The sequence below is a fragment of the Anas acuta genome, chromosome 2, assembly GCF_963932015.1.
Source record: "Anas acuta chromosome 2, bAnaAcu1.1, whole genome shotgun sequence".
NCBI lineage: Eukaryota > Metazoa > Chordata > Aves > Anseriformes > Anatidae > Anas > Anas acuta.
The window spans coordinates 138,228,542-138,238,268 of NC_088980.1; the positions used below are offsets into that span (position 1 = coordinate 138,228,542).

The following is a 9,727-nucleotide window of genomic DNA, read 5'->3' on the forward strand; positions in this document are numbered from 1 at the left end:
CCTTAATAATTGAATGATATTTGACTGGAAGTGGGGGTGATGAAACCATTGTCAGCGAATTATCTGCACAGCTCTGCAGGAGCAGCAGCACGCTTGGGCCCAATCCTGCAAGCTCGGCCCCGCAGCCAGCCACAGAGCACCACCTGCCTGCACCCACGTCTTGGAGCTGGGTTTTTCTGTCCGAACTCCATGCAGCTGGAGCTGCCCACATTTCCTTCTTATAAATAGAAAAATATAATCCTGGAAAGTGATATCTTTGTGCACTGTTTTTCCTTCCTGTGTTAAAAGGCAACTCTCTTGATTGTTCCAAAATTATTCTGACAGATTATTTCATCTCCTTGTGAAAATGTGTGTGTGAGACACACATACACATGCCTTCTAAGACAGTTTGCTGTCCTTTAGGATGAATGTTGAGGCAGCTAATTCAGAGATATAATAATAAGTATATATATATATATTTTTATTGGCAAGAATTTAATTAAGGGAAGCAGCTTTGGATACACAGCTCTCAGTTGAAATGATTTTCTTTAGCCTGCTTTCTACCAGGCAGTTTTATATTGAATAAAACAGGGACTGCCTGAGGCAGGAATGGGTTAACCGAGGATTGCCATACCTGATTTCATTCATGAAAAATAAATGGAGTATGGGTCCTAACCTATTCCCACACAATGAAGTGGCCATCTTTTCTACTTCTCATTTACTGTAAATCCTTCAGAAGGTACAAACAGTCAGAAATCATGTCCATGACAAAAGGAAGAATGCAGATATTTGGCATCAGTCAAAAGACTTTTCCATTTAGTATTTTGTTATGGCCAGTTTAATGTGGTTTATTTAACCAAGAAATGACCCCTAAATTGAGACATATAGCACCTTCTTATCATAAATGTCCTTCTTAGGAGAGGTCTCATCAAATGTTGCTGTACACTGTGCAGACAGGAAAATGTGGTCAAAAGCTCATTTATTACTCCAATTTTTATAATGTGAAAATAGGGAATATTTTTCTACCTTAGTAACATATTGCAATGGGTTCCAAACATAAGCATAAAAATGGGGTAAAATTAAACTCAGTCTATAAAACTCTGATTTGTATTTGTGCCTGTATTTATATAGAGAACATAAAACATATGTAAACACAAACTCACTATTCAGAGAAGCTTATATACTTACTGAACATAATTACACAGACTTGAATATTGATACATATGGGAAATGCATAGTGTAAATATTTAAAAGACAATGCAACAGACATTTAAGAGCAAATTTCAATGCATTTTGATACTATTTGTTGTACAAAATTAAGATTTCTTTCATGAATGATAGTGGTCATATTTATAGCATCATTTTGCATGCAAGGAACTGTTTTCTAAATCTGTAGCTATAGTTAGCCAAATTCAAAACTGATTCTGAAGGTTTTGAAGCAAATCAGATTTTTCCCTCACTTTCTTACCGGTTGTCATTAGTAGAGTAGAACCAGAGCAATGCAGAGATTTACATCTTTTCAGATTCCATGGGCAAATTTATATACTCATTTGGCTTTAAAGAACATTATTTATGATTGCTGAAGGTTCTTAATACCATAACTTGTACTTAAAAAGCCCTTACTATTTTCCTCCAAGTTTGCTTCTGTTCTACCCGTATTTTATTAGTTCAACTTCTCAACTTGACATATAAATATATTTAATATCTTGATATGTATTTCATTATCTTGTAGTTATGTAAAACAAGTGTATTAAAGTTATGTGCATATTTTAAAAGATCAGTGCTATAAATGGGGTTTTGAAGGTTAGGGACTATTATTATTATTGTTGTTGTTGTTATTCTTCTTATTATTATATTTTCATGATGTAGTGATGGCTGTAATGAAGTTCATCTTATCCCTACATTTTGGCACTCTCTTCTTCTGTATCATTGTACATTGACTATTCACAATTATCAAATACTAGCATGAACAGGAACATATTACTGTGCTCCAATATGTTCAACCAGTGTAACATATTTTTATTTTGCATTTTGCATCTGAGGTTTTGTGGCAATCCTTCTGCCTCCACCTGCCAGTGTTTTCTAGTAACAATCCAAATGGCTTATTGAATGCTATGATTTTTATTTATTTTTTTATTTATTTTTTTTTTTTTCAGAGAAGTTTTTCAATTGATATATCCCTTCTCCCATTTCATCTCTTCCCTGTGAGCTCCAGTTCAAGAAAATTTCCCATCTTCTGTATTTAGGAAGGTTCTGAAAAGAATACTTTAATTTTGACAAGCTTAAGCATTTCTTCTGAACTTGGTGTGCATATTCTGAGGGAATTAATAATTATTCAATATTTACATGACAGCATATGTACTGTCATGACATTTAACAGAATAAATATTTACAAAGCAGTAGTCATCTTTGTCTAGCCCTGGAAAAAACAAGAGTTCAGCTGGTGTTAGTGGGAATACTTTCTCTTAAAAATATGAGGTTATCATTATCTCAGCCCACGTAGAGTACTAAAAATCCATTGGATAGCAATGACTTTCAATCATAAAAAACTGGTTGCCTTCAGTCTAGTGACCTAGATAAGATGGGATCTTTATTCTATTATCAATCCCTAAACTACCTAGTTGCACATGGCACTTTATCACCTTTCATATCTCAGTGTGTTATAATATGCTGCTAGATCACATAGCACAGGATACTGCAACCTAGCATGTTCTTCCTTTATTATTATGCTTTATATTTACTATGTTTTTTAAAAAGAGATGTTGAGCCTACTGATCTTATTGCAAACTATATGAAAAAATAAAAATAAAATAAAAGGGAATTCTAAGACTGTGCAATTAGCCCCCCAAGAGAACAAAATTTCCCTCCAGCACACATGGAGCTCCATCCAGACTCTAATCCACTGACTCCCATCTACTTCATCATGCACATTCATCTAATGTGTGCTAAATGTACTTTGATTCAGTCAGCAGCTAATATGGGTGCCTGAGTGAATTATCCAGGGAGGGAATATTTCTCTACCTGGCAACACTGGTGCTGTCCACAGCCTACCAGGTTAACCTATTCATAGAAAGCCCACGCTATTTCTGGCACAATTCTGTTCAATATAGATACTTTTCATGGAAAATCTGTTTCCAGTATTGTGCACATGCCACTATCCCCTCTCTTGTCATAGTTGAATGCTGACATAAATCTTTTTCTAATAAAATGAACTATTCAAATTATTTCTTTACTGAATGATGTCTGAAACAGATGTATTTTAATCTGCTGGGCATAGAAAATGAAATTTACATGTCAGTGAGGTCTTTCTGGTTAATAAATGTTTTAAAAGAGAGAAAGCAGGAAGCTAAATGTATGTAAAACTGCACTGCTTTGCATAGTGTGTTTTTAGCAGAAAATACAATATTCTAATACTAAATTATGTCTTATTTATGAGACAAAAAGTATACGTATTTTGTGATAACAAATATCATCCCTGTAGGGGTATCATATAAAATGCTGGAAAGAATTCTGATTTCACCAGCAATACTTCCCTTGTGCTACTCCTGGTAATATTTTTCTTTTTCTTTTTTTTCTTTTTCTTTTTTTTTCTTTTTCTTTTTCTTTTTCTTTTTCTTTTTCTTTTTCTTTTTCTTTTTCTTTTTCTTTTTCTTTTTCTTTTTCTTTTTCTTTTTCTTTTTCTTTTTCTTTTTCTTTTTCTTTTTCTTTCTTTTTCTCTTTCCTTCCTTCCTTCCTTCCTTCCTTCCTTCCTTCCTTCCTTCCTTCCTTCCTTCCTTCCTTCCTTCCTTCCTTCCTTCCTTCCTTCCTTCTTTCTATGTGGGGCAGAGCATCTGCACAAAGTTTTTATTATTATTATTATTATTATGTATGTGTGTTATTTTGAACTCATTATGTTTTCCTATTATTTCCTATTATTTCAGCTGTTTACATAGCACCAATTTCAGTACATGACTGTAGCTTTCTCTTATTATGAGAGAGCCGGTTCCAAAGCTCACGGAAAACAGTGGAGGGACACCATTAGCTGAAGATGACTTGTGACTGGGGATCAAGGTTAAGACAACAAAGAGTTGGTGTCAGTCACCCCTGGAGATTCAAATGGACTTCTACATAACCAAGAACACTTCTAGATGGATATGTAGTTGAAATGCTAAGAAATACTTTGCAGTGTTATTGGGGGGTAATGGAGGCAGAAAAAAAAAAAAAAGAAGAAAGAAAGAAAGAAAAACACACACACGCACAAAAACCTTTAAACCTTTTTTACTTTACTAAACTGTTGCCAAATTTAATAAAGGTGCAACAGGAGAGTTTGCCTAAACTGTTTGTATGGAAAGGACACAAATAGACCTGCAAAAGGAAGGCTGCCTCACTCAACTGTGCCATGCATGTTTCCTTGACCAAGTCAGGACTCTTCTTCCCTCCCTTCCTCCCTCCTTGTATACCTCCCTCCCACACCCTTTCCTTCCTCCCTACCTTCCTGTATGCCTCTCTCCCTCCTTCTCTGCCTTCCTCTCTGTCTCCCTCCCTCCCTCCTTTGCCCCCCCAGCTGTCTGTGCTCCTCACCCAAAGGACTCATCCCTCTCATCCCTGAGAAATAAAGCTGTAGCTCCAGTGACCTGAATTGGACCTTAGACATGACAACGTTGTGAGAGACTCTCTTTTCACCCCAGTCAATGGCCGGAAAGTGCAGGAATTCTGTTCTGAACACGCTTTCTCACAGCTAAAAAAATGGGGCTTACACAGCATAATAAAAATCATTCCAGAGGTGTCTCAATGAAGAGCTCAGTTGTTATCTTATCCTGATTAAAAAGTGCTTGGATCTGTATAAGTTTTCAGCCAGAGAAACTCAGAAATGATGTCCAGATTCATTCTTTAACAATTAGCAACTCTGAGCTTCAGAATGACAGATTACTGCATTTTGGCATTATCACCAATAGACAGGGAGTTCTGAAATTGTAAGACATTATTGTATTGTTGGTAGCCTGAGTAAATCTAAATCTTTTCAAGCTTTGCTTCAGTGGGTTAATTCCAGAACCTGAATTACAAGTGCAATTTGAATTACATTGCAAAGACTGAACTTACCTCACTTTAGCAAAGACTTTTTTCTTAAGACTTATGAATTCCAGTTATTTTGAAATCCTGAAAATGTTGAAATCTTTTGATACATTTCTTATTATTTCCAGGAAAGATGGGTAAAGGTTTTCACTGACTTTCCCTGACAGAACCTCTTTATTTAGGTAAGTGTTTCTTTGACTCTACCTTTGTTTCGTGGTATCTCAGCTGCTGTTGCAGGATGTGTACATCCACAGTTACATCAAATATCTGCACAGGGTCTTTTTATTCTCCCAGTCCTAAACCTGAGATATTGTAATAACAGAAGGAAAAAACTTGCCAGAATCTGAAAATAATAAGAAGGATATAAACCAAATAAATGTTCTCTGTACATTTAGGAAAATTGAAGAGGCCTGTAAAACCAAGGACGACTTCAGCTTGACTGTACATATTTTGTCTGAGAATTTTAAAACACTCATCTGACTCTATCTATTAAGTCTTAAAGCTTGATGGTGAGCTATATGAGGCAGGGCAGGGGACATCACCCATTTTTTTAAGGGAATGAAGTGAGACGTGATTATGTGATATGCTTGGTACAAAAGATTATTAAATATTGGATTTGTGAATAAAGATATATATTCCAGTTACAGTTTAACAAGAAGAATTGATTTTTTTAACCACATAACAACAGCAATGACAATAAAGAAAAAAATATTATGCAATGAAGTGTCTTATTATATATATATATTTTATTAGTAGCTTGAGTTGTTGAAAGATACCTGTATTGGACAAGAGTACAATTTTACTTACAGTAAAAGGGCTATGATTGAGCTATACCATCTGAAAATTATAGTTTTTATAGTTTTTCAGGTTATTGAGGTGTTTATTATACATTCTCCCCAATAAGAATACTGATTAAGTAATTGTTGCAGAAGGCAGGAAAGTACAGGTTAATATTAGCAGTTCAAAAACACAACTTTTTTTTTTTTTTAAGAGAAACAATTAAATGGAGCTGTGACACTGCCGTTGTTTGCAGTAATCTAGGACTTTCAATAGATAAGTCCTTATTCAGTTTCTCATAACTGTACAGAATCAGACTGAAAACTGGGTACCTACTGTTCAGGTTTTTAGCTTAGTTTCTGAGTGGTTCAGTTTTCTTTTGCACAGCATAGGAATACTGTCCTGTGATATATAATTCTGCTTCTTTGTGTTTCTCATATTAATAAAACAGCAACGACAACAAAAAAGAACTGTAGGCAAAGAAAATCAGTTGCTAGAAATGTTTAGTTTTTCACATATACCGGCTGCAATTTTCTCCTCCCTAAGTGTTTCTCTTAATCCATTCTTAAGAAACTGAAGTGATGAGGCTTCCTATATATCCCTTCAGAGAGCATTGAAAAATATAATACATACCACTACTCAGTATTTTTCATGACATTCTATTTTTTTTTTTTTTTTAATGTGAATTCTACTTGTAAGATCCCCTTATTCTACTGGAAAAATATATGCTATTAATATTTCTTACCAGTTATGCTAGCCTTCCAAAATTATTCTTACTGACACATATATTTACAGTGATTTTAAAACAATTTTATACTAGGGAAATGTGTCTGCAAAATAAATTTTTGGTGAAAAAATTTTTGTACCATATTCTGACTGGAGATTAATTCATGGTTTGGCTCAAGCTAAATTATGGTTGCAAATGCCTAATGTGAATTTGCAGATTTTGTGCATCCCTGTGGTATCAGGTCTATTTTTCTGTGCTGCTCCCTTCAGGTTCTTACATTTTTCTTACAATAAATTCCTGAGCATTTTGGGTTATAATACAAATAGGGGTAGTAACAGAGAAAAGCAAGATTAAAATTTACTAAAATTTGGTTTATGTTGCTCGGAATTCATATTGTTTCAATATCTATAACTCTGTATGCACTATGTTCCTTATTTATTTGCAGATTCACTTACTCCCCTGCTCACTTCTTGTTATATTATGTGCCTTAAATCTCTCAGGGTACTGCAGTGCAGCCACTGATGTATTGCAAGAAATGCCTTATGCAGATTCTGAAGAACATACTGGAATCAGTTCATAATTATAAGATTTTAAACACATAATATTAGATCTCCCTCTGATTACATATAAGCTATCTTCTGTAACAATTTGAATCTGTGAAGCCGGAAGGGGAAGACTGCATGTTCACTGACTCCAGTGGGATTTAGATTTTCAAAAACCTAATATGTCCCAGATGTGAAAGGGGGAAGGCTTTGCCCAGAACTGGTGTTGCTGACAACCACATTAGATCATAACATCCCAGAGCTGGGGAATATCCATCACACATGACACTCTTACTGAGGAAAAGAAGAAGGAAATGGAGGGTCATTCTGGGATTCGGGGTTTACAGTACCATGCAGATACTAAATGTCCATAAAATACATCCCGGAGACAATCCCAGCAATCTATTTTTTGATGCTTCCCCCAACACAAGGAAGGTTTTCTTCAGAGATTGTTTCAGAACCTGTTTTTCTCATTAAGGTTTTAAATCTGTGGCATCTTACTCTGATCTCACTGGTTGACATTAATTCTTATTTTAACCTTTTTTTTTTTTTTTTTTTTTTAGTTCTCAAATCAAGATATCCAACACTGCTGCATCTGAGTAAACAAGCAACTATTTCCCAGTAGAAGGTACAGATAGTCTGCTTTTCCCCAGGCAGCAAGAGAGGAAACATTCAAACTGAGTTAAACACCACTGCCAACACCTGAACACAACCCTTGTTCATGTATTTACTTCATTGCATCCTGGGTTTTTGAAATTTGATTTGCAACTAAGATTATGAGAGAACAAGTTCTCCGAATGGCTCAAACCACCCTTTCTTTGGTTAGCACCTCTCAGCACAGCAGTAGGTGGATCGGTGTGGAAAAGAGAGAGAGAAAGGAACCTTCCCCCAGTTGGGTGGGGTTTGACTATTGAGCTTTGTGTTTGAATGTGATTTCATGGCAGGTCATATGTGAAGCGTGTTCTGGTGTAATCCAGGCAAAAAGAAGAACACTGAAGCCAAATGGAATATCATCAGCCCTGTATTTGCCAATTTGCCCTACTTTCTCAATTAACTTTGCTGTTTTCTTGCAGAAGCAGAGAAAAAAAGGTTTAAAGCTGTCAGGGTTGTACTCCAGAGGCAGCTCCAGCAAAACCCCTGCAGAGGAAAAGCAAATGTTCGCAACCCATCAGGATCTTTTCCAGCATAAAAAAAAAAAGATAAAATCTTTTTTTTTTTTTTTTTTTTTTAAGCTCTTGTCAGGTTCTACAGTCAAATAAACAGTACCTTACAGTCTCTGGAATCGAAGATCGAAGGTCACCAAGACCTGGAGTTATTAGTAGGGAAACCGAACATTGTCCCATTGCCCTAGGGAGATTTTCAGTCACTGAAACTGATGCCCTTCAGATGCCATGTCAAGGTCTGAAGCCTGACTGATTGGTGTCTAAATATTAAGAGCAGATGCTGCTAGACACTATTTGCTATCTATCATCTCTTCAATAATCTTGCCCAGAAATGGGAGTTTTAGCAATCAGACAATAGTTGGCAAGAAAATTAATGTCAGGAGAGGATTTATTGAGTAAGGACCCAATAAACACATGCTTGAATGTTTCTGGCAGTCTGCCGTTCCTTAACGAAAAATTACCAATAGTAGGTATTTCACCCTAATTTTCACCATGGGAAACATGCTTTTCATCTGTGGAGTACTTATGAAATTTTCCTTAGAGTACTTAGGACCTCCAATTGAAATAGAGCAAAAGTGAGTTAATTGAATGATCTGGTATCTTTATGCCTTTTTGGTAGTTTTATATTGACAAAAGCATACCTCAAATCCAAATGTGGTGGCAGCTTTATGCAGCAAGAAATAGTCCAGACTAAACCTGTTGGAGGTACTCTTAGTTAATCACATGGAATAACATCCATAATACTTTCATGAGTTTTTAAGACTGTTTGCTACTTGCAATGGTAGAGTGTTCAAGTCCAGTCAGGACTGAATTTTCATTGAAAGGACACTATTCAAATGCTGTGATCTATGCTCTACAAACTTGCCATTCATTGTAAGACCGATGCAATCATAGAATGGCTTGGGTTGGAAAGGACCTTAAAAATCATACAATTACAACTCCTCTGCCATGGACAGGGACACATCTTATTTAAGTGGGAGAACCAGATGTAGTATTTTCTATTCCATGTTTTGAGTACATTTATTTGAACCTAATATAACCTACTAAATATAGCCCTAGATCATCATTTCAGAGAAGAAAATTCAAAGTTTTTAAGTCTGCTTCCAAGTACCTATGGGTCTGCTAAGACATACTTTTAAAGTCTGCAGTCCTAATTTATCCTGCTATTTAGGTGAGAATCAAACAGCATTTGGATACAGAGCAAAACAAGAACTTTAAAACAAGATGTGTTTGAGCTATGTTTTCTCCCACACCAACACATAAAACACTCACAGTCTTCCTCCTGCTGAGTTGTAAAGGAATGAGAAGGGTGGGGGGAAACAGCTAAACATTAGCTGAAAAAAAAGAGCACCTGTGAGTTAATTATTTGAAAGACTTTATCTCTGTGTTAAATTCTATACTTTCTTTGTTTCAACAACAGCAACTCTTTCTATTTCCTTTCTTCTGCTACTCTACATTAGGTATCCAAGCTTTGTCTCTCTCACTTA

At 35.7% G+C, this 9,727-nt stretch overlaps 1 long non-coding RNA gene across 2 annotated transcripts; it reads right to left on the reverse strand.

The window, feature by feature from the left end:
• Window positions 1-8,082: 8,082 nt before the first annotated feature.
• On the reverse strand, window positions 8,083-9,492 carry LOC137851835 (uncharacterized). 2 transcript variants are annotated; one of them, XR_011093514.1, is made up of 4 exons: window positions 9,374-9,492; window positions 8,882-8,936; window positions 8,344-8,424; window positions 8,083-8,214 (listed from the first exon to the last, which is right to left on the reverse strand). It is a non-coding gene; the product is annotated as an uncharacterized lncRNA (long non-coding RNA). The 2 variants fall into 2 exon arrangements; XR_011093515.1 differs by lacking the exon at window positions 8,344-8,424.
• Between the last annotated feature and the right edge of the window lie 235 nt (window positions 9,493-9,727).